This window comes from Equus caballus, chromosome 4, assembly GCF_041296265.1.
Source record: "Equus caballus isolate H_3958 breed thoroughbred chromosome 4, TB-T2T, whole genome shotgun sequence".
Classification (NCBI taxonomy): Eukaryota; Metazoa; Chordata; class Mammalia; order Perissodactyla; family Equidae; genus Equus; species Equus caballus.
The window spans coordinates 111,977,608-112,001,889 of NC_091687.1; the positions used below are offsets into that span (position 1 = coordinate 111,977,608).

At 49.5% G+C, this 24,282-nt stretch overlaps 1 long non-coding RNA gene across 2 annotated transcripts; it reads right to left on the bottom strand.

The window, feature by feature from the left end:
• Window positions 1-8,588: 8,588 nt before the first annotated feature.
• LOC138923932 (uncharacterized) lies at window positions 8,589-23,955 on the bottom strand. 2 transcript variants are annotated; one of them, XR_011438305.1, is made up of 4 exons: window positions 23,780-23,913; window positions 18,558-18,839; window positions 14,861-15,002; window positions 8,589-14,621 (listed from the first exon to the last, which is right to left on the bottom strand). It is a non-coding gene; the product is annotated as an uncharacterized lncRNA (long non-coding RNA). The 2 variants fall into 2 exon arrangements; XR_011438306.1 differs by having other exon boundaries at window positions 13,334-14,621; window positions 16,975-18,839; window positions 23,780-23,955.
• Between the last annotated feature and the right edge of the window lie 327 nt (window positions 23,956-24,282).

Consider the following 24,282-nt stretch of genomic DNA (forward strand, 5'->3'; position numbering starts at 1 on the left):
CCCCGTGGAGAGGAGAGGCCCTGAGGAGCTGGGCCCTGTCTGTGACTGCACTGTCCTCTCTGCCCCTCGCTGCGTCTCAAGCCCTTTCACCTGCGTTTCCTTACTAGGGACCGTGTGAGGGCCTGTCATTTCCCCCCACTTCTCTCATAGATTGAGGGTATTCATCATTCTGAAGGGGAGCCATCAATAACCCCATCCGAGAGCATTATTTCTCCATCTCCACGTTGGAAGCTCGGAATTCCCCAGAGATATCAGATGCAGCTTCCGAGAAGCCCAATAGGGAAGACACATTCCAGCAGAAACCCCCTAGAGGCTGAGGCGGATGGGAATGTCTCCACCAAGGTAATTTTCCTTGGGAAGGCACACCTCTCCTGGCCGCCTTCTAATTAGGTGAGAAACTCCCTTATTCTGTAATCTCTGGATCATCCCAGAGTGTCAGGATTTCTTGCTGACATCCTTGGGTTAAAGAGCTACTCCTGTCAGGAGTCACCTCCCAGCGAGCGAAGGCCACCATGGTGGGGTGGGTGTCTCCTGGCTTGTGGTCTCTGGGCCCCCGGCCCCCGCAGCAAAATGCGTAGGCGTCTTGCTAAGACATAGACAGCACAACACTTTTACTTTTGAGGTTGAACACAATCAGCAAGGCACTTCCGTATTTTGAGTAGAGAACCTCACTTAATATCAAAAATTATTATGGCTGAGGGCCAGCCCCGTGGCCGAGTGGTTAAGTTCGTTCTCCACTTGGGCGGCCCAGGGTTTCACCGGTTCAGATCCTGGGCACGGACATGGCACAGCTCGTCAGGCCATGCTGAGGCGGCGTCCCACACAGCACAACTAGAGGCACTCACAACCAGAATATACAACTATGTACTGGGAGCTTTGGGGAGAAGAAGAAGAAGAAAAAAATATTGGCAACAGATGTTAGCTCAGGGCCAATCTTAAAAAAAAAATCATGGCCCCTTGAGTACTAGAAATTATAACTTGGCTATTTATTGAAGAAGAGAATTCCAAGGGACCCAAAAACCACTATAAATTCAGTAACATCTAAAAACGAGTTTGTATTTCATTAATTAGAACAGCAGACACACTTTGTTTCACACATTTGTAGGGCACGTACTATTTTTCTACGGTCCTGGTTTGCTGGGTGCGGGAATTCACAAAGCTCAGGATGACTCAGCAGCCTGGGCTGTGGGCCAGCGGCGAGAACCTCCGACCTGGGAGGAGCAGGCTGGGGCAGGGCGACAGCACATCTTCACCAGCTGTAAGTGAACCTGCTGTTGGTTGGGGGTTGAAGTGTGTCCCTGCAGAAAGATGTGTGGAAGCCCCAGTACCTGTGAACCGGACCTTATTGATAAAGAAGGTCTTTGCAGACGTCCTGAAGTGAAGACGAGGTCCTGCTGAAGTAGGGTGGGCCCTAAATCCAATGACAGGTGGCCTTATAAGGAGAAGGGGATTCAGACAGAGACTCATGGGGAGAAGACCATTTGACAACACTGGCACGGGCTGGAGTGAAGCGCCCACAAGCCAAGGAAGGCCGGCCGCCACCAGAAACGAGAGGAGAGGCCGGGGACAGGTTCTCCTCCAAGACCTCCAGAGGGAGCCCACCTTGACAGCACCTTGATTTCAAATATCTGGCCTCCAGAAGTTGGAGAGGACAAATTTCTGTTGTTTGAAGCCTCCCCGTGTGGATATTTGTTACGGAAGCCCTAGGAATCTAATAGGATGGTTTTGCGGTTTTTGCTTTTTTATTGAAATAATTGTAGCTTCACGCGCAGTCGTAAAAAATAACACAGAGATCCCTGTACCCTCTGGCTGTTCTCCCCCAGTGGTAACATCGTACATAATTATAGTGCAATGCCACAACCTGGATACTGACCTCAACCAGATCGCCAATCCCGACTTTATTTGTACACGCGTGCGAATCCCATTCTGCATAATTTTATCCCCTGTGCAGGCTCATGCACCCAGCACCACAGTGAAGACACTGAGCATTTCCAGCACCCGCGAACCCCTCCTGCTGCCCTTTATAACCACCCCCACCGCCTCCCCAGCCCCCTGCTGCCAATCCCTGGCAGCCACCAGTCCGTTCTCCGTTTCCAAAATTTCGTAATTTCAGGAATCTTACATAAATGGAGTCATATGGTGTGTAACCTTTTGGTTTGGCTTTTTCACTCAGCCTGAGTCCCTGCAGCTCCACCCAGGGGTTGCAGGCTCGACAATTTGTTTCCTTTTATTGTTGAGCTGTGCTCCACGGGTTGGATGCCCCAGTCAGTGGAACCATCACCTTTGGAGGACGCTGGGCTGTGACAGACAAAGCCACTCTGAGCGTTTGTGTACAGGTTTCCCTGTGAACACAGTTTGCGTTTCTCTCAGATAAACGCCCAGGTGGTTTGGTTTATACGTCATCGAGTGTATCAATATTTGACGAGCGTTTATTTGTTAGAGAATTACTCAGACTGTGGGCTCTTACCAGCTCCAGGCTCCACAGCAGTGGCTCCTGCTGGGTTGAGCCTGCCTCTGATTTCTTCGTTGTGCTGTCTGGTCTGGCCATCCTGTGGGTGGACCCCTGACCCTGACAGAGGCAGGTGTGGCCCCACCACGCGTCCTGCCGTGAGCATCCAGCCCGATACCGAGGGCTAGCACAGGACAGAACACGGACCAAACTGAGTGGGAAGAAGGAAAAGATGCAGAAATCTACCTGGTAGAACCCTTAGAAGGACAATTAGAATGTCAGCTCCTCACTCGTTCATTAGTTCGACACCTGTTCACTGCAAGCTCACTAAGTGCAGGGGCCACCAGAGCTACCTGCTGAGAACCAGGGCTTTGCTGAGGGTGGGGCAGGATGGGCTATGCCTGGCGGAGGCTCCCGGCTCCCCCCTGAACGAGGACTGCTGCAGGAGGCTGAACCTCCTGTCACTTCCTCCAGTTAATTCTCTAAAGGGACCATCGTCCCTCTGGATCCTTCAGAAACTGGAATGCCACTGTTCCTGCCTCCTGTCCAGGACGGCAAACTACCACCCCTGGACCAAACGCGGTCACACAGCAACGGCTTTTGTTTTTTTAATAAAGCGTTGCAAAAAACAAACGAGCAAGGACGAATAGACCGCAGAGGCTGTGCCTGGTCCCAGAAGGCCTGAAATACCATCCGGCCTTGCCCGACGGTCCTCGGACCCCTGCCTCCTGCAGTTAGTGCACGGGGGCAGTTACAGCCAGTGCCCCCCGGACGGGGTCAAGGTTATGCTCTCACACGTGTAAGAGTAACAAAGGCTGGATAAAATCACCCGGGAAGGTCTGTAATTGCCCGACGAAAAGATTTGGGAAACAGCCACATCCGATACAGTTAGAATGGAACCGAGAGACGTGTGCCTGGAGAAAAGCATTTAACAGGTTTGTGTGGCATGTGGGGAGTTAAAACCACAGGGTAAACATTAAGAAATTTAACCAATAAGTAATACATGTCACTGTTAATTTAAAAACAACAAATCTGTGGGGGCCGGCCCCATGGCCGAGGGGTTAAGTTCGAGCGCTCCGCTTGGGCAGCCCAGGGTTTTGCCAGTTCAGATCCTGGGCGCAGACATGGCACCACTCATCAGGACATACTGTGGTGGCATCCCACGTGCCACAACTGGGACCTACAACTAGAATATACAACTATGTACTGGGGCTTTGGAGAGAACAAAAAAAGAAAAAAAGAGGAAGATTGGCAACAGATGCTGGCTCAGGGCCGATCTTCCTCACTAAAAAAAAGCACACCTTTAAAAACAACAACAACAAAGCTGTGTGTAGGATGGTGCGGAATACAAGAGTGATGGGAGTCAACATATAACGCAAGCTCTGAGGGCGTTTGTTCTCTCTGCGTGCAGAGCCTGCATCGGCACGCCAGGCCTGCCCTAACAAAGCATCACCCACGGGTGGCTTCAGCACCACAGACCCATCGTTCCAGGGGTCTGGAGGCCCAGGGCCCCAGATCAAGGGGTCGGCAGGGCTGGCTCCCCCCAAGGCCATGAGGGAGAACTGTCCCAGGCCTCGCTCCTCCGTTTGCAGACGGCAGTCTTCTCCCTGTGTCCTCGCATCCTGCAGCGTGTGACTCTGGGTCCAAATTTCCCTTTATAAGGACACCAGTCATACTGTCTTAGGGTCCGCTCTGGTGACCCAGCGGCCCTATGACGTCTCCATCTCCTCACCTCTGTGAAGCCCTGTCTCCAAGTGCAGTCACATGCCCAGGTACCGGGCATCAGGACTCCAACAAGTGACAGTTTGGGGGACACAGTTCGGATCCTAACACAGAGCCTCAGTGGAAAAGTTTGAGAATCTTTGCCTTAAAGAAAAGTGGGGGGATCTTCAACTCCAGGAAAGGGGAAGTCAAAGAAAGCAGGCTTAATCAGCGTCGGCCCAGCCTCGTCCAAGGAGATGCCGCGTATTCCCATCAAGAAAGAGGTGGGCTCCGGCTGGGGGCGGAAATCCCTCGTCAGTCTTTCCGCAGCCTGGAGAGAAAACGACGTGGTTCTGGAAACCAAATGAATAACAAATCACAAACCATGCACTTCTCTTCGCCTGGGGGGCTCACGAAGACGGGTTCTGGGAAGCTGGCTGCCAGGAAGTGGTCGTGCTCTGATGGCAGAGGTGGTTCTGGCCACTCCGGATCAGAACGCTGGCATGTGGTTCACAAATGGACATCCAAGTGATTTTCCTGACTTGTCTGCTCGTGGGTCTTTGTTTCCTTGTGTTTCCTTCAGGTTTTATTTCTAGTTTTTAAAATATTTTCCTTAATATATAAATGTATGTTCATTATGAAAAATGAGCAACCTTCTGAGTCAGAGCATGATGATCCACCCTCCTTTTAATGGCTGCGTAGTACTCCATCACATGACTCTCCTGTTGTTTGTTCCATCAGCTCTCTAGAAATGAGCACTCAGGTTGATTCCAGTTTTTGCTGCTGCGACCAACTTCGAAGCACATTAACAGCATCTATAACTTCGCCTGCTTGTGCGAATGTATCTGAGGAAGTGGTTCCTCTCAGTATAACTGTTGGGTCAAAGCTTCTTTTCTCTGAGCCCTCATTGGGTGACACATCTCACACTCATCACTGATTCAACTATATGTGAATGCTGCTGTGTCTCATGAAATTCAAATTAGTTTAAAAGAAAAAAGAAAAGAAAGGAAGATTCCTTTTACAGGAATGGTCCAGAAAAGAAAATGCGCAGACACAGCGGACGAACGTTGCCAGGAGGGGTGAAAACGTCCTAGAATTGGTAGTGGTGATGACCGCACAACTCAGTAAATGCACGAGACGCCACCTAATTGCACACATCAAGAGGGTGAATTTTACTGCATGGGAATTAAATCTCAATTAAAAAACTAAATTAAACTTGGAAAGCTAATGCATATTTGAAATCTCTCCTTTGCCCTCCGGAAGGGCTGACCCCGTTCATTCTCCCCAGCGGCTCGGGGCTGTGCTCCCCGGAGCTCAGAGGCCCGCACCCTCAGGACTCGCCGATGTTGGTCTGTTCCGTGATGGTATCTCACTTTCGCTGGCCTGTCTGTGCCACTGATGGAGCCAGGCACCTTCGTTTGTGTTTATGGGTCACGTCTTCTCCCGTGACTCACAAGATTCTTGAAAGTCTGGCAAGTGGGGCTCAGGCCGGGAGCCTGGCTGAGTCTGACTCAGGTCCGGAGGTTTCCCGGGCCCCGGGCTGAGCACCCGGGCTGAGCACTGCCCCCTCGCAGGCCCGGTCAGAGAGCCTTGCTCCTGGTCTGTCTTTCCGTCTCACACTATCCACCCCAAGCAACTCCCCCGTCACCCCGCGGCCGGAACCTCCTTGTTCTCAGACCTGCTTTCCTAAGATGTCCCCAGGCCCTGGAGGACAAGATTGCCACACTGTTTGTTGGTTTAAGGATTTCCTTGGTCCCCTAACCTGTTCTAGTGTGTTCCAGAACCTGTTTGAGTATCTTGCAGCCTTTCCGCACATGGATAGACTTTTAAAAATGAGCCTCAGATTTCACAGACTTCCGACAGTTATTCTTGGTAATGTCTTTTAGGAATACAAATCATTTCAATTATGACATTAATAGAAAACATTTATTAATTGGTAACATGGCATTTGGAATGGCAAGTGAAGAATTTGAGCAGGAGGGTTTGGTCAACCGGGGGAATGAAGTAGGCCAGGAGGGGTGTCACCGGGAACTCACAGGAAGCAGGCCTGTGACCTGCCTGTGCAGCCTGGGCACTGAGAGAGCTTGGGGGGGGGACTGTCTTCAAGGGCAGAGTGACAGACACCCAGCCACCGGCCGAGCGCAGCCATTACTTTTATTTAACCATGAGCTCCTGGCCCCAGGCAGAAAAAGGTCAGAGGAGGTCAGCAGCCTGGAGCCCCCACCCACCTCCTCCCCAGCTCTGCAGGGGAGCAAGAGCCCCCCTCCTCCTGGGCCCCCGCAGGCCACCTCCTGGCCTTCTAGCAGATCCAGGCGTGATGGGACTGAACACCAGGCTGCTGCTGCAAGCCAGGCTGCGGGCCCCGTGGCCAGAGGGCCGGCTACTCCAGCCAGAGGGCCGGCTACTCCAGCCAGAGGGAACTGCATCAGAGCCGATCCGTTAAGCCTTCGTACAACGGGGCGAGAATTCAGCCTCTGAGATCGTGCGCCCGTGGGCCCCAGCCTGCTCTGCGTGCAAGCTCCAGCGAGGCACAAGGAAGAGTCCCTCCCTCACTCGGGACAGCTCTGCACACGCGTCTCTAGGCTTCAACGGAATCGAGAAGTGCCTGGGCCAACAAATGTTACCATCCATTCAACTCTCTAAAACGGGTTAAAATATGGAAACCGAAAGGTAATTCCCCTACTGGTTGGTCTAGGCCACATAATAGCTCCCTCTAAAGATGTTGCCAATACACTGCTTTGGCCGAATTTCCATCATGAACTGCATTTTTTTTTTTAACTAAGTTGCTAGATGTACATTCCTTTAGGGTGGGACTGTTGGCATTCTCCCCAGCTCTTTCCAGGGTATGGTTTTAGACTGGTGTTCACGACCTTGAAATCTGACCGCAGCCCGTGAGTTCAAGTTGATTTTGTAGGGGAGGAAAAAAACTTTCTTCTCTATCCTGTTAGGTTCAGTTCCTGGGGCCCTGTTAATTAAACTGGTGAAAGACAGATTAATAGGTAGAAAAAAACCCCAAAGTTTATTTCCACATGCAGCACGCATACACTTGAGATCCCAGTGATGAGTAACTCAGAGGGGTGGTTAGAATTGGGGCCTTATAAACCATGTTAGTAGGTGAAGGGAAGAAGGAGAAAGAAAGCCACTTATGGGAAAACAAATGACTTTTTGGAAAGATAAGTGGGTTTCAGGAGAATGAACAAGGGGTAAAATTTCTGATAATGTTCGTCTACACAGGTATGGGGAGACTTTTCCATCTGATTCAAGGCCATAAAACCACTAGGGAAAGAATTTGGGGTGGGTTTTATTCGCCCTTCTGAAAGTAGATCCACTCTGAAAAGAAATTTTTTTCTTTAAATATTTTATTTTATTTTATTCCTTTTTCTCCCCAAAGCCCCCCGGTACATAGTTGTATATTCTTCGCTGTGGGTCCTTCTAGTTGTGCCACGTGGCTTGATGAGCAGTGCCATGTCTGCCCCCAGGATTCGAACCATGTCCGCCCCCAGGATTCGAACCGATGAAACACCGGGCCACCTGCAGCGGAGTGCGTGAACTTAACCACTCGGCCACGGGGCCAGCCCCCTGAAAAGAAATTTCTAGTAGCCTTTTTCCTAGAGGCCACTGCTCTTAGTCAAATAAGGAAGGCTCCAAGACGGGCTTTTTCCCCTGTGTCTGTACCATCTCAAACGTCTTCAGCTGAAAATAATCTTCACACCAAAGTGGAAACATTTAGGGTGGCATATTCTGATCCCCTCAATCTCCTTCTCCATCTCCATCCCAAACAGAGTCTGGTCCTGACCAGCCAACTGACCCGCTTCCTGAGGGGCTGTCTCAGATCACGGTTAGTCATCCGCCAGAACTCTCAGACCAGCGGTTCTCAAAGAGGAGTGGCCGGACCAGCAGCTTCTGGGAAGCCTGCTGGAAGCGCATGTGCTCAGGCCCCAGCCCAGACCCGCTCACTTAGAACGTCCAGGGATGGGGCCCAGAAATCCCTGTTGTCACAACGCTCCAGGTGATTCTAATTCACACTGAAGTTCGAGACTCACCAACAGAGACTATGGGAGAGATGTCTGGCACCTGGAGCTAAGAAAATACTCTCCATTTTCAAAAAGAGCAAAATAATCCTACCGCCACCAACAAAAATAACAATAATTATGTCACAGGATATAACCAAGTTGTATTTTTCACTTATCAGATTGCCAGAGATTAAAGTAAACTGAGTCAGATATTGCCAAGAGTGTGAGTAAACGGGCTTTTTTGTGCCTTGTTTTGTGGGAGTGTAATTGGAACCATCTGTGGGGAACGCAATCCGACAACATGTGTCAAAATATAAAAGGTAGCTATTTTTCCCTCTGGCAACACTTTTAGGAATTTATCTTTATAAGATAATAAAAGATTATTTTTAAAAGGGGATATAATCATGACTCATACAGATGTAAAATGAGTATGCGTCAAGGTTTTATTTAACTCACTAAGATATAACAACTAGTTCAAAAGATGGATCCAGGAACCACACACACGGGAAAGAAGGAGAGCAGGAATTCCGGAATGCATTTACTAGCAGAGGTGGAATAGGTTTATCCCCAGGACGACGACCAATCGACTCCCACTGGGCAAAGTTATTTGACATTTCCATGAGTTTTCTCATCGATTATAGAGTCATAAATGTCTCGGGGAGGAGGCAAGCCTGCGCAGCACACTCTGTCACCGCTTGTCACCCACTTCGGAATCTTCTACATATTTTCTGACAGCTGTGATCTCACAAACTTAAAAAGATGCATGAAGAACATATTACAATGGGGAGAAATTTAGAAACACCGTCACAATAACACCTGCTGTTACTGTCTGAGCTCGTGGAAGAATTCCAAGGACGTCGGGGACTCGGTGCCCGGAACGGGGGAGAGTCACAGGAGGACCGTGTGCAGACGCACAGACGGAAGGGGACGCGGAGGACAAGCCAAGGAGTAAAAGGACGGCCTGCAGCCACTGGAAGCTCGGAGAGAGGTGTGGACACACCCTCAGAGCCATGGAGGAAACAGCCTTGGTGTCGGACGCCGGGCCCCCGGCACCGTGTGAGAACATGTCTCTGTTGTTGTAAGCCCCCAGTTGGTGGTAATTTATTACAGCGGCCCTAGACACTAATTCGATGTCCACATCGGCTGAGTGAGAAAGCATAGTGCGGAACGTCGCGGCGCTTACGGTGCCATTCGCATAAAGTTGTATGTGAAGGGGTCTGGAATGTACCCCTGTGAAGAGGCTGCTTTTTGTTGTTGTTTTTCCCTGAACTCCCCTTATCTTCCTAAAAGCAGAGGAATTCAACTGTCATAAATCCCCTGCCCAGAGCCTTGCAAGCAGAGAAGATTGACTCAGACCAGCAGAGAGGGGAAGTCAGAAGCCAACGCAAGCACCAGCATGAGGTCATCTGAACAGACATCACCACGACACCTTATCACATCTCCTTTCTATTCTTCTAAGGGTTCGTTTATTGTCCTAAGTCATTTGTTTTCCCATAAGTGGCCTTTGCTCCTCCTCTTCCCCTATTAAGATGGTATATAAGGCCCAAATTCCAGCCATCTCCTTAAGTCGCTTTTTGGTGAACTCTCATATGGGTACTCACATGAATAAAAATCTATCTTTTCTCTTGCTAATCTGTCTTCTGTCACTTTAATTCACAGGTCCTCAATGACCGAACCTAAGAGGGTAGAGGAAAAGTCTTTCCTCCCTGACGTACACATATTTGTTTTATAAGCTTAGAGAGAAAGCAAGAGGAATGTTCATCAAAATGTTAACGGTAGTTTTGTTTGGCATAATGAGTGATAATGCAATACCTGGTTTCCTCTTTGCTTCTCTCTTTGTATTTTTGTGTATTATTTGAATTTTAAAGATTAATTGGCAGAAGGGAAGGGACACTCTAGTTCTTTGAGACGAAACCGTTGCTCGAGGTTTCTGAAGGCGTTTAAACAAAGGTGATGCAGGCTGATGTGGAACAAGTTTACGGGCGTGACAGTGACACACGGCGTGAGTTAGTGCTCTTTCAATTTGTTTCATGACTTGCTATAAAGTGTTTATTATTTAAAGTTTGGTGTTTTTAATCACAGTCAAATTTTAGACACTTTATTAAGTTGAACCAAATAGAATTGCCAACCTGGGGCAGGTTTTGATCTATAAAACAGCAAATTTATTTGACAGAGTTTTACCAACATTTGACAGTTTTTGACCTAATAAAACAGCCGTTTCATACAGTTTCGTGTGCGTCACTTGTGGAAGCTGCCGACTGCTCTGCGACTCCTGGCATGCACGCCTCTGATTTGCCTGCCTGCTGTGTGACCTCGGGCCCAGCATGCAGGACCCCCGCACTCTCCTCCCCCTCCCCTCTGGACCCCCTCTCCTCCTGTCCCCTCTTGTGCCCCCATCCCCACCAAGCCTCCACCCCAAGTAACCCCAAGGCAGTCTCCTCGCCGTCTATAGACATTTGCTGAGCTGAAGTGGACTGAACGTACTTTCACCGGTTTCCTGCTGACGTACGGCCTCGCTGGACACTGGCCTTTCTTCAAGTGCTCCCTATATTTCAAACTGCCATCTTAAGTAGACACTCACTTCCACAGATAGATAGTAGAACCAATTCCTTTTTTTCTTTTTTTTGCTTGAGGAAGACTGTCCCTGAGCTAACATCTGTGCCAGCCTTCCTCTATTTTGCATGTGGGTCACCCCCACAGCATGGCCACTGACAGATGAGCGGTATAGGTCTGCACCCGGGAACCGAACCCAGGCCGCCGAAGCAGAGCATGATCAACCACTCGGCCATGGGGCCAGCCCCCTGGAACCAATTCTGAAGTCAGTCCATTAGCACCCCCAAATTTATTAGAGAGAGGAAGTTATTTTTCAGGACAGTGAATAGTTAGTCACAGAAATTTTGGCTTAAACGAGATGGACCCGAGGGGCCTCCACTCTCCCGGCGAGAAGAGCCCAGTGGAAGGGGCTCCAGCTGCTGGCAGGGATGGGTGAGGGTAGCTGCGAGCTTGGGGCTCCTCTGCAGCTGAGAGTGGAGGTTAATAAAAGAAACCTTGATTAAATTGGGGTCAGGGAGGCCTGTGGGGCCAGTTCTCCCCTCATCAGACACCGTCAATGTCACCAAACAGGAAGGCACCTGCAGCCAGGACAGGGAGTACAGCTACTTTACTGCAGAAGGGAGATTTTCCTCTCCACCCAGCAACAGCCCAGCCAATGAGAAACACCACAGCTCAGCCAATCAGAAACGCCACAGCTCAGCCAATGAGAGACACCACAGCTCAGCCAATCATAAATGCCACAGCTCAGCCAATGAGAAACACCACAGCTCAGCCAATGAGAACTGCCACAGCCCAGCCAATGAGAAACACCACAGCTCAGCCAATGAGAACTGCCGCAGCCCAGCCAATGAGAAACACCACAGCTCAGCCAATGAGAATGCCGCAGCCCAGCCAATGAGAAACACCACAGCTCAGCCAATGAGAACTGCCACAGCCCAGCCAATGAGAAACACCACAGCTCAGCCAATGAGAATGCCGCAGCCCAGCCAATGAGAAACACCACAGCCCAGCCAATGAGAATGCCGCAGCCCAGCCAATGAGAAACACCACAGCCCAGCCAATGAGAAGCTGTTGCCCCCTGAACTGTCCCTCTCCCGCAATGGACTTTCCTTTAGGACAGCCCCGCCCTCCCCCTTTCTCTATAAAAGCAGCTCCTCTTGTGTTCTGTGGATTTGCGTGTGGGTCACCAGAGCAGGCGCATCCTGATTTGTAGTGTTTTGGCTATTCCTGAATAAACTCATTTGGAGGATAAAGTAGTGGGAGAATTTTCTTTTTGAGTCAACAAGACGAGAATGAGGCTAGGGTGGCTGTGCTGTGGTCCTAAAAGCCAGTTTGCCCTCAGAGGGCGGTCCCAGAGCTCTCCTCCCCTCTCCTGGATGTCCCCGTCTCCTCCAGCCATCAGCCATAGTCTGCTTCCTCGTCTTGGAACAGCCTCCTCTCTCGGCTCCAGGAGCCCTGGGAGGCCCCTCCTTCTCCCGCACCTTCCTGGCTGCCCCTCCTCTGCTCTTGACATGGAGAGACATGGAGAGCAAGGGCTCAGATCAGATTGTGTCACTGTCGTTTCTACACTTGATCCTAACTTTTCTTGGGGTTACGAGGTACTTTCTTCTGTATTGCTCAGAACTGAGTCCGCTGTGAAGTGATAGAGACCCGCAGGAGCAGACACAGTACACAGCACTGTGGTCCTGCCCTCGCGCAGAGACCAGCGGGAGGGAGGAGTCCGGGCCCTGCGGCGGCCCTGCTCCCGGAGTCTGGGGGCTATCTTTTAAAGAAAACACTGGAAACCGGCCGCATTCCTCAGACACTTGTCCCGTTGGCCTGAGCCTGGCTGCCAGGAATGCTGGGAAGCAGTCTTCATTGTGAATGGCCAAGAACAACCAAGAACCTAGAACTCGAGACCTTAGTTCTAGGAACAAAGAGAAATGTTCTCTGGGCAACACTGGCAGTTGCAAGCAAAGCCACTCTGAAAACAACCATCTCCCAACCCCACTGGCTGCGGTGTCTGCCCTGGATTCCCAAGTGAGCAGAAGAACCCCTGATCAGGACAGAGGAGCAGCCCCCCAGCTGACGGAGCCCTGAGGAGGATGTGGGTTCTTCCAACTATCCCTGGAATGCCAGCCCCGCAGCCCCACAAAGACAGTGGTTGGCTGCCGTCGTGGCTCCGGGAGTAGCTGCAACTCTGGCTTTTAAGGTATTTAAATGTGGTCCAATTGGATTTTGCTGCTCTGAATCTATTGTCTTGACCCATGAGTCCTGCTAATACTATAAACATTTGCCAAGTGAACGGGGCGGGCAGGCTACGCAGAGGAGGGTGGTGCAGCTTTGTAAGAGCCGGCCAAGAGCCTCGTGAAATCGTGGTTGTAGGCAGGCCAGGAACGTGGAGTGAGTTCAGAGCCCACAGTGGGTAACCAGGCACAGTGATACTCCGGGGTGGCACTGAGTTTTCCTGCCTGTCAGGTCAGTTAATCGTGTGGCCGGTCACCTGACCCAGAAAGAATGGCGGCCATTGTTACATTTTCCTTAACTGGACAAAGAACCCCACTTGGCCCCACTGGCAAAATAACAGTGAGAACCATATGATCTCATTTCTTATGAATGAACAACATAATTGACGTGATTTTCCAACTTTGAAACTATTTTTACTCTGAAGAAAGAAAAATTACCAGATTAAGAAAAACGAGAGCTTTCCTTACTTTCCATCTTAAAGTATGGCATCCAAAATTGGATTTCTTGTTTGTTCAATAGCGTCAGCTTTTCTGGTATCGTATGTCTGATAAACGGTCAGCGACATTCATGTGTTCTGTCTTTTTGGAGTGGCTCTGTGAGGTGGACCGTGTTCTAAGTGAGGAAAGCAGACAGACGAGTGCATTCTCTACCCGTCTGCTGTTTCTAGAAATAACAAGGCTGGTGTCCACGGCTCACACTGGCCACATTCAGCAGGTGCACTTCAATCTTGCCAAGCTCAGGGGGCGGCAGGCAAATGCCTCATGGCGCACCCACACCGGGATTCCCGGTTTCAGGCTTTTGGAACCTAATTGTCGGAGCCCGAAGGGCTCCTGCAACCCCAGTCCCAGAAGTTTGATCCCTAAACGTCTTTAAACAATTGAAAGCCAACTGTCTACCTGCTTCCTCCCTGTCCCCACCCTGAGCATGCCAGGGGAGCAGAGGGAGGCCACTCCTTCCAGTAGAGGAGCACGCAGAGGTGAGTGGGCAGGGCACACTCGAGGGTCCACAGTCCTCTGAAGTGGGGAGTGAACTGGAGATGAGGATGAAGGGAGAGCTCGCAGAAATGAACCGGCCCTGGAAGCGGGCTCTCAGGGGAAGTCTGTGTGATGAGTCTGCAGCCGTGGGCTCTCCCTTCTCCGCCTCTACCAGGAGACTAGCGCTGGGGGGTGACGCAGGAGCCCCCACCCTGCATTCCCATGGGGCTCGGCGCTGCGAGCCTGGTCCCCCTGAGGGCCTGCATGACTTGGACCTCAAACCTGCCGCCTTGGGAGCTCCCCCACTCCCCACAGGATGGTCAGGTCCCTGAGCAGGCTGCCCTTCGGATACTGGAGGCCTTGTCTGCCGTCCTCCCTCCTGGCCTCCTGCCCACCGGTGTCGTAGGACCCCCATCATCTTGGCTGTTCTCCTGGGCCCCGTGTTGGTCGTCAGCGTCTCTGACTGTAGGCAGCCCCCTGAGCCTTTGGTATCTCATACAAAAATCTCTGCCTCTCCAGTGTGTCCAAGCTGTGGGAAGCCACCATCCAAGAACAATCCATCCACTCAGTCACTCATGCAGTCCAGATAAAGTCCGCCGAGCACCTGTCATGTGTCAGACTGTGGAAAGCACCGGGAAGTCCCGAGTAGACCAAGTGGACGTGGTCTGTCGGTGGCTGGAGGAACGGCAAGCACTGCAGAGGGTTCTGGTGACAGCAATGCAGAGGGAGGACCCAGCTCAGCCAGCGTCCCATGAGGAAAGGGCTTGCTCCAACTAGGAGATGCCCGGGAGAGCTTATTCCTAAGGGGAGTGACTACTACAGTTGGGACCGGGTGCAGGAACGGGGCAGACGCCGGGGGAACGGGCCTCTGTCACGGTCCACGGAACCAACCCAAGGTGACCCGGCAAGGCACCAGTGCAGCAAATGCCCTTCAGTCCTCTTACCTGCCCACCTGCACCTGAGCCGGGCCCTCCGCTGTGGACCAGGGGTCACGTTCCTCCTCCTCTTCCTCTTGTCTTCTCTTCTTGAAACTTAAAAACCTTTTCCTCAGAATTATAAAAGTAATACATGTTCATTGCAGAAGGTCTAAAAGACACAGAAAATGGCAAAGAAGGACACTAAACATGAGCGGCAACCTCACCACCTAGGCAGCAACAGTCACGACGTCGGCGCGAATCCTTTATTCCTCCTCTATACATCCCTGTTCACTTCCCAGTTTTCAGATTGTCGATGCAAAACTCAGTGGGCTGCCTTTTCCAATCAACCATGCTGCTAATATGGACCCAAAGTGCTGTCATTTCAACACGCCCCTCTCAGATGACGTCTTAATTGCAAGGGCAAAGGTGTACCTTTGTGACCGAGCAAGTCAGCTGGTCACTGTCCTCCCGCAAGGGGTCAAACAGGGTCCTCAGCGGCCACAGGGCCTGACGTAGAGTCAGTCCCACCAAGTCCACGCACTACCGTTGCCAAATGATTCCACCTGAATCTGACCATGAGGAGACGGTGGGACAAATCCTGAGTGTGGACATTCTAGAGCCCACCTGTCTGGACTCTGCCAAACTCAACGTCATGAAAAACGAGAGATGTGGGGGACCAGCTTGGAATAAAGAAGACGGGAGAGACAACCATGTGCAACGCAAGAACCTCGACCGGACCCAGTACGTAAAAGCAACGTGAAAGACATTTTTGAGACAATGGGGGACATTTAAAAATGGATTACAGGGCCAGCCCTAGTGGTTAAGTTTGGTGCACTCTGCTTCAGTGGCCTGGGCTCACTTCCCAGGCACGGAACCTCACCACTTGTCTGTCAGTAGCCATCCTGTGGTGGCAGCTCACATAGAAGACCTATAAGGAGTTACAGCTAGAATACACAACTATGTAGTGGGTCTTTGGGGAGTAAAAAAGAAAAGGGAGGACTGGCAACAGACGTTAGCTCAGGGTGACTCTTCTTCACACACACACACACACACACACACACACACACACACACACAAATTCCCTTCAGGAGATATTTCCAAAGAGGGAAAATGACATATCCGGAGACAACTTGAATGGGCAGTTGGAAGACAGTCTCACTGGTAATGGTCTTTGAGCATGGAGCAGGCTTAGCTAGGGACTCCATGTGACGAACCCCGAAAATGAGTTTTTCTGTGAACAGCAGAGACAGCTTTCTCAAAGTGCAAATCTGAGCAATTTTCTCTCAAAGCACTGTGATCACATCCCCTGTAGGAGAATGCGCATTGCACACTGTCCTTATCAATTGCCCCACTCTGCCAGTCATTGGTTCTGCATTGCTTGGCACACATAGGAAATAACAAATGTTCAATACATGTTGGTTAAATAAGGAAATAAATAGATACTGAAAGGGAAGGAAGCCCCGTCAGCTTTGTCCTGGGCTACGGGAACCCCCCACCAGTATGATCGTCCCACAGATTTGTGAGCTGTCAAGACGTTTGGTTCTCTGGTGTCAGTCTCATTGCTTGAAGTTCCTCTCAGATATCCCCACAAATGTTAGTTTACTCTGCCTGGATGCTCCCAGTGACAGGGACAGGCAGCCCTTTCCCATTTTTGGAAGCTCTGATGGAGTTTGCTATAAACTCACTACTCCTGTATAAGTCCTGCCCATCTCTGCCCACCCCGCGGACCTTTGGGGGCCAGGGCAGGGGGCCGGTGGGCTGCTCACCGTCGCAGCTCTAGAGTGAGGATTGAAGCCCAGGGAGGGCGGCTGAGTGGATAGGCCCTGGGCAAAGCTTTGTGGTTGCCTATAGGCAGCCTGAAAGACCACACCTGGGGTTTTCTTCTCCACTGTTTTTTGATTGTGGAAAAATACACATAAAATCTGCCATCTTAACCATTTACACGTAACCATTTCTAGGCATGAAGGTCAGTGGTATTAAGTACATTTATAATGTACAACCATCACTACTGTCATCTCCAGAACTCTTACCTTGTAAAACTGAGACTCTGTCCCCATTAAACAAGAAGTCCCCATTCTCCCCTGCCCCCAGCCCCTGGTAACGACCATTCTACTTTCTATGAGTTAGATTTCTCTAGGTACCTCATGTAAGTGGAATCAGACAGTATTTGTCTTTGGTGACCGATTCACTTCACTCAGCAGGACGTCCGTGAGGCTCATCCGTGTTGTAGCGTGTGTCAGGATTTCCTGGCTTTTATGGCTGCATAATATTCCGTTGTGAGTAGACATTTGGTTTATCCATTTATTCCTTGATGGACACTTGGGTTGCTTCCACCTTTTGGCTACTGTGAATAATGCTGCTATGAACACGGTGTGCAAATGCCTCATTGAGACCCTGCTTCCCGTATTTTGTGTATATACCCACAACTGGATTGCTGCATCTTATGGCATTCTATTTTTGATTTATGAAGAAGCCCCACACTGTTTTCCACAGTGGCTGCTCCATTTCCATTCCCGTGAGCAGTGCACAAGAGGCCCAATCTCTCCGTGTCCCCACCCACACTTGTTACTTTTTGGTCTTCTTGACAGTAGCCATCCCAGTGGGTGCGAGGTGGGAAACATGGGGTTTTTATCCTGGAGCTGGACCCCTCAGCCTTTGGCTTGTCTTTTCATTTTCATAACTGTGTTCTTTAAAGAACAAAAGTTTTTCATTTTAATGAAGTCCAATTTGTCAATTTTTTTCTTTTATGGCAAATGCTTTTTGTGTCCTGTAGAGAAAGTCTCTGCCTGTGAAAGTCTCAGATTTTCACCTGTTTTCTTCTGGAAGTTCTCTAGTTTTAGGTTCTCATTTGGGTCTGTGATCTCTTTTGAGTTACTTTTTGTGTATGGTTTGAGGTAGGTTTTTTTTTAAGTGGCTATCCAGTTGTTCTAATATCTTGTTGAAAATAATTTGACCATATATCACATCGTTATTTCAAATTCATGTAATTCAAATGTGCCTAAAATGTGATTACTCTGTTTATTGTTCTGTATAGTTGGTTACGTTGAATCTAGAGAAATCCATTTACAAACTACACACAGATGTAGTTAATTTATATGTAACGTGTAACTTTTCTGTATATTGCACACCCTTCTGGCACCCTTCTGGGCTTGAGGAATGGGAACTCCGTAGTAGCATCTTCAGTGTGTTAATTCACAGCACCCAAAGAACACCCCTTCTGAAATCATCTGCGGTGACGATGGGGACAAGCCTGACTATTCCTGGGGCTCAGGCTTCGTCTCATCTCAGGGCTGCATCTTCAGTCTGTTTCAGAGGCTCTCCAAGGCACTTTCCCACTCTTGGAAGATGGGGACGGGCTCGTTATTCAGTGAATATTTATTGGGCCCCTGCTGAGAACGTCACTAACTGCAAGGGGTGTGCAGATCAACTGCTCAGCAAGATGAACTAAATAAGGAAACTATTTATGGATATTTTCATCACTTAAATTACTCTAACACATAGTTTGGTGATGTGACTGTGATGGCGCTGGTCAGCCATATGGGGATCAAAGAAAAGCAGTCGGTGTTAATAAGAGGCTACAGAGAGTTTCCAGCATTGAAGTGCTCCTTTGTTCCCAGAGGCGGTGTGTACTGTAGCTCCACTACAGTGATGCTGGATGATGCACGGGGCGTGGAGAAGACTGTTCAGAGGTGGGGTGGAATTCCTGTGTGAAGGAATCACTTACCATTTAATATGACTTTGTCTCTAGTGATGTGCAGGTCTGCTGAGTCCAGGAACAGAACCCGCTGGGGATTCCTCCTAGGACACAGGCCTAGTGTTTCCTTGTTGTCAGGAGCTCAGACTTTTCCAAGAAGCCAGCATGGTGAGGTTATTCACTGCAGGGACTGAGGGTGGAGGTGCACTGGGTTTGCAGGAAGCTAGCCCTCTGCTTGTCTCCTGTGTAATTTTCCTGTTCAGGTGGGACAGCCTGTCTGTCTGTTCTTGAAGAAATCAGAGCATACAAGGCCTGAGAAGCAAAACAGAATGGGTCATTTAAAGTTTAGAAAGTGTGACTTGGGGGCTGGCCCCGTAGCCAAGTGGTTAAGTTCGCGCACTCTGCTGCAGGCAGCCCAGTGTTTCGTTGGTTCGGATCCTGGGTGTGGGCATGGCACTGCTCATCAAACCATGCTGAGGCAGCGACCCACGTGCCACAACTAGAAGGACCCACAACGAAGAATATACAATTATGTACCGGGGGGCTTTGGGGAGAAGAAGGAAAAAAATAAAATCTTGAAAAAAAAAAAGACAGTGTGACTTGCCCTCCATAAAGCGCCATGAGTAAGCTTGAAGCTCCACAGCTCAGATCAAGAAAAGTCTGGCCCAGCCCAATTTCAAGGTCAAGCCGACCAAACACACTTTTCCTGGGTCTATGTGGATTCTACACATGGATACACTCTCATGTGCAAGATTCAAACAGCAGGAAGCACACGAACCAGAGGTCCGGACCCCTCGCGGCTTTACCCCCATTTATGCTGCTTTCCAGGCCAACCCTCCAACAGTCTTCTCCTCTTAGGGCCTCCTCAACTTTCTGAAAAATTTGCAAGCTACGGAAAAGTTAAAAGAAGAGTAGAATGAATATTTTATACCCTTCACTTAGATCCATCAATTATTAACATTTCACCTCGTGTCCTTTTTCTCTCTCTGTGCGCACATCCATGTATTATGCCTGCAGCTTCCTTCAAATGATTCAGTACATGTGTACACACACACGTGTGTGTGTATATATATGCTGGCTGTGTGTGGTGTGTCATTTGAAGGAAGCTGCAAACATCACGGCACCACTTCTCCTCCAGCATGCAGTGCCTGAAAACAAGGACACGCTTCTACTCCAGTTTCAGTAGAACTATAACCAATCCATAACCAGTAAGGTCCTAAGGAATCTGGGAGAAATACATAATACTTAGACAGTGGATTCTTCTTTTTAGTCCTTTTTTTTTTTTTTAAATGTACATAAAAAACTCAAACAGTGTCCCCTGTTGCTCCAACCCCAGCACTCCTCTCTCCGGGATCTGCATACACTTTTTTACATACAAATAGGATCACGCTATGTATTCTGTCCTGAGCTAAACAATGCATCCTGGAGCTCTTATGGTTACGGACTGATCTCCCTTTTCATGTTTTATTTCTAAAATAGTTTTCAAAAAGTGTTGTAGGGGAGGAAGACATTTCCTCTTCCCAAATGTGGGTTCATCTGGCCAGAGAACGAATTAAATTCACATGAGACAGAATAGCAAGAGAAAATTAAACAAAGCTTTATGAGGAACCATGGCCCAGGGCCTTTCTTCCCGAAGGAAGAAAGGGCACCGAAGAAGTGGGGTGCACAGAGTGGTTATATACCCCCAAACAGGGTGTTTCACATGATTGAAATGTCCCTCCCACAACAGTCACAAGATTGCCCTGTCAGCACAGTGCTTGATGGACACAGCAGGTAGTGGTCTGCTATCTCTGAGGGCGTAGCAGGAGGCAAGTCTATTGTCTCGAGCTGGGTGGTCACAGGTGAGCCGCAGCAATCCGTTCCTAGCCTAAGGAAAGATGCTTAATCCTTAAGGAAATGCCAATGTTGGGGGGAGGAGGGAAGTCAGTTACAGGAGGTTACCAGACTAGCACAATAAAATGCAGATATAAGTCCTTGCTTTGGCATTGATTAAGAGTTTCTAGAGAGAAGGTCCTCTCCTTTCTTCTTCCTGGTACAGAGAGGGAGGCACCTTTTACAGATAAGAGATTTACCTTACAAATGTAAATATGTCCTAACAAAGGGCAAGTTCCATTCCTCAGAGCCTCCTTCCCTGTCTCAGTTTATCAAAAGCAATCAGCCTCAAATAATCCTGATGCCAAAGAGACATAGGTTGGGGTGGCCAATTTCAGACCCCTACAGTTTCAACAGGTAATATAGTCACATAGTTTAACACTCTTAATAGAGACAATATTCGGGGGAAAGTCCCATTTCCTACACTGCCCCCCCCCCACCCTCCCCTCCCCCCAGTGCCTGGGGAGTAATTCTAGAGTTTCCTGAGCAAACACAAGCTATTCTTACTCTTTTCCCTTTCTACACAAAAGGTAGCACCGCACACACCCTGTTCCACACCTTGTTCCACACCTTGGCTTTTTTCCACTTAGCAATACATCTTGATGTTAAGACAAAGTGATTTCTAAGAATATATGTGTAGACGGGACAGCAAAATCCTGACCAGAGTGAAAGTGTCTGTTTAATGTGTTTGACTTATCAGGAATCAAGCTGCTGTTTCTGATACAAGCTGTGGGCAATTCGTCTTGAAGGCAGGAAATCTGAACCATAAACCACTCATCCCTGTAGGATTCTCGGAAGGTGATGAAATCTTGGTACCCTTTGAGACTGCTGATTGACATATGCTTCTCTGAGGCTTCGAATGCAGTGTTTTCATTAGAGAAACACAGGTTGAATCATACGTGAAATGGCCCCTTTCTCGTGGAATACTTGTGCTTTCATGGTACCTTTCATCTGGGGATCTCAAAGAACTAATTATTTCCAACCTCATATAAGGTACAGTAGCTGTCATTATTCCCATTTTACAGACACGGAAACTGGGGCTTGTGGCGTGGTTCCTGGCAGGGCATCGTCAACACTGACGTTTTATCGGGCGTTCAGGGGCACACGTCACTGAGGGAACTGGGGCATCACGTCGCTGTGGTCACTGCCCTGCTCTCTCTTCCCACTCCTCTAAGGAATCAGTGGTCCCAGATGCTCGGTGCTGTGCGAGCTCCAAGTGTTCATGAGCTCCTCTCTGTTCCTTTTCTGTTGAGAAGATCAGGGACCTTCTCCATGCTTGACCTTGACGTGTGTTGACCGTGTCTTGCAGTCCCAGACATTCCCTACCATTGTCCCCAGTCCACCACATTCTCCACTTCTCCTCCTTCTGAGGTCGGGTCACGGGCAGGACTTCCACATCTGACCTGCTCTGTCTCTACTTTCTTCTTCCTGTCTTTCTTGAAGGAGCAGGTGTAAATCCCTCTGTTTCGAAGTGAGCTCCTCTACCTCTGCACTTCGTCCCAAACCTTCAAGGCTCCAGACCTCTGCCGAGACTGAGCTCAGTTAAGGATCACTTTTCCCTCCAGCCTCTTCAATTCCTTTTGTGTCCATGGCTCTTGGATTAGAAATATGCAGATGCGTCTTTGCGGTAACAGCCAGAAACAAACAGAAGACAAAGCCAGATAAACCGAAGGCTTCACCTGACGCTCCTCCAGCGGTCGTCCTTCTTCCCATCTGCTGGGACACGTCACCACCGCCTGGGTTCCCCACAAAGCGCCTCGGTAATCCCAGATAACTACCAGTGTCCTGCGCCTACTCCAGCAAAGGCCACCAACATGATAATCAAGAACATTTCTCAGCTCTCATTCTTGTTTTCACTCCATGATACTGACAAATAAAAATGGCAAGCAATAGGATATATTGGAGTATACGAGGAAGCCATTTGGTATAAACTTAATTCAGCCTGACTTTGTTTTCTCCAAAAGGGCCTGACTGTGGCTATTGAGCACCCATTGTATATCTGTTTAGACACTTCCTATGGCCAGAACAAAGGCCCTTGAGATAAAGGTGCAACTTCCCCCCACATTGGCATTTCCTCAGGGATAAGCATTTTTCCTTGGGCTAGGAACTGATTGTTGCACTCACCTTTGACCACCCAGCTCACCTGTGACCACTCAGCTGGAGACAACAGACTGCAACCCTGCTGTGTTCACTGAGACAGCAGACCTACCTGCTGTTTCCATCAATCGCTGTGCCGACAGAGCAGTCTCGCGACTATTGTGAAAGGGACATTTCAATCCTATGTGAAACACCCTGTTTGGGGGGATATAACCATTCTGTGCACCCCACTTCTTCGGTGCCCTTTCTTCCTTCGGGAAGATTTCAGCTCAGAATAAACTCACCTAAGTTTTCATTTATAGATTGGTTATGGATTATTTTCGTCAACAATGCTAACCAAGCCTTTTTTTGAAATTCCTTCTACTCTGAGGGCAGAGATGCCCATTTCCCAGGGTCTGTTGCTGCGTGCTGTTCCCTCCTTGGCTTCTCTTCCTCCTCCCGCGGTAACGAGGCCCTCAAACTCAGATGTGCAGCTTCCACAGGTCTTCGCAGTCCCAGGGGACTGGTGACAGCCGGCTAGGTAATTTCAGTTAGATCCACTATCTCATCTTCCTCCCCATGGCCAACATCTTAACTCTTTCTTCTCCCACTCGAACTGGCTCTTCCTCTTGACCACCCAATGTCTATGAAGGTAACCTCTCCTGGTTAAAAACCTTAACATTGTAGAAACGAATTTTATTTTTCCCTTTCCTTCACCCCACTGTGTCTAGTCAAGCATAGGACCTCAAGATTTTTCTTTCATAACCCTGAAATGTTTCCAAGGCTTTCAGAGTCACTGTTTCCTTTAGCTGCCCAATAAAACATGTGTCTCCTCCTGAAGGGACTGCAGGAAGTCTCGAACCCTCCGCCTCACCATGCCCTCCTTCTTAGGATCCCTGGGCGGGCACCCTTCCCATTGTCATGGTCTCCTCTTGCTCCAGCCCACTGCCCTGCTCCCACGCATATGCTCTACCCCTTCATTCGTTCTTCCTGGCCCTGCTTCACACACAAGCATAACATTAGGCTGTAAAGTTTAGTAAACATCGCTGAAGACTTGAGATGTCACAGAAGGAGTGAAAAAGCACGGAAACACTTAATGACTGGACGTCAGGACCCACTGCTTCTGAAGCCCGCTGTCCCCAGGCTGCGCCCTTTCTCCAAGGCCACCCGTCTGGCCGTCCTTGGCCACGGGACTCAGGCCTCTGCTCCTCCACCCCAGTCCCTGCTTCCTGCCCACCTTCCTCAGTTACAATCCAGTAACTTTGACAGAGATGCTCTTCTCCACAAACAAGTCTTCCCCTTACCACACAGGCTTTCTGTCTCCATCTCTTTCCTCTGGACCTTGCCGATGGGATTACCTTTGCATAAACAAAAAATATGTTTCCGTCTGAAATAAGAATCTGCTGCCATTCCTAGAACATGGAACAGCTTTAGCTTTAAAAATAGAACCCTTTATCTCTTTTTGTTTTTGGTCCCGGCCACTCTTGGAAATGTTTCCTCTGTCTGGAATTCTCTCCATCCACGCAGGGCTCCAACTATTAACTCCTGACTATCTTTGAAAACTCATTCAAGATTGGCCTCTTCTGGAAGGTCTCCCTGACCTCGCGCTGTGCCTGCTTTGATCCTGATTTGGCTGGAGCCTGCTGGCCGTAGAGCACGCCTACACTGTACTAGAACCCATAGTTTCCCGGGCTGTCCGCCTCACTGGATTCTAAGCTCCTCCAGGGAAGGAGTCCTGTCCTCTTGGACCTGTGCCTGGAGCCCAGCACAGTGCTGGTGTACCGTAGCTGTGCAATAAATGTTCAGC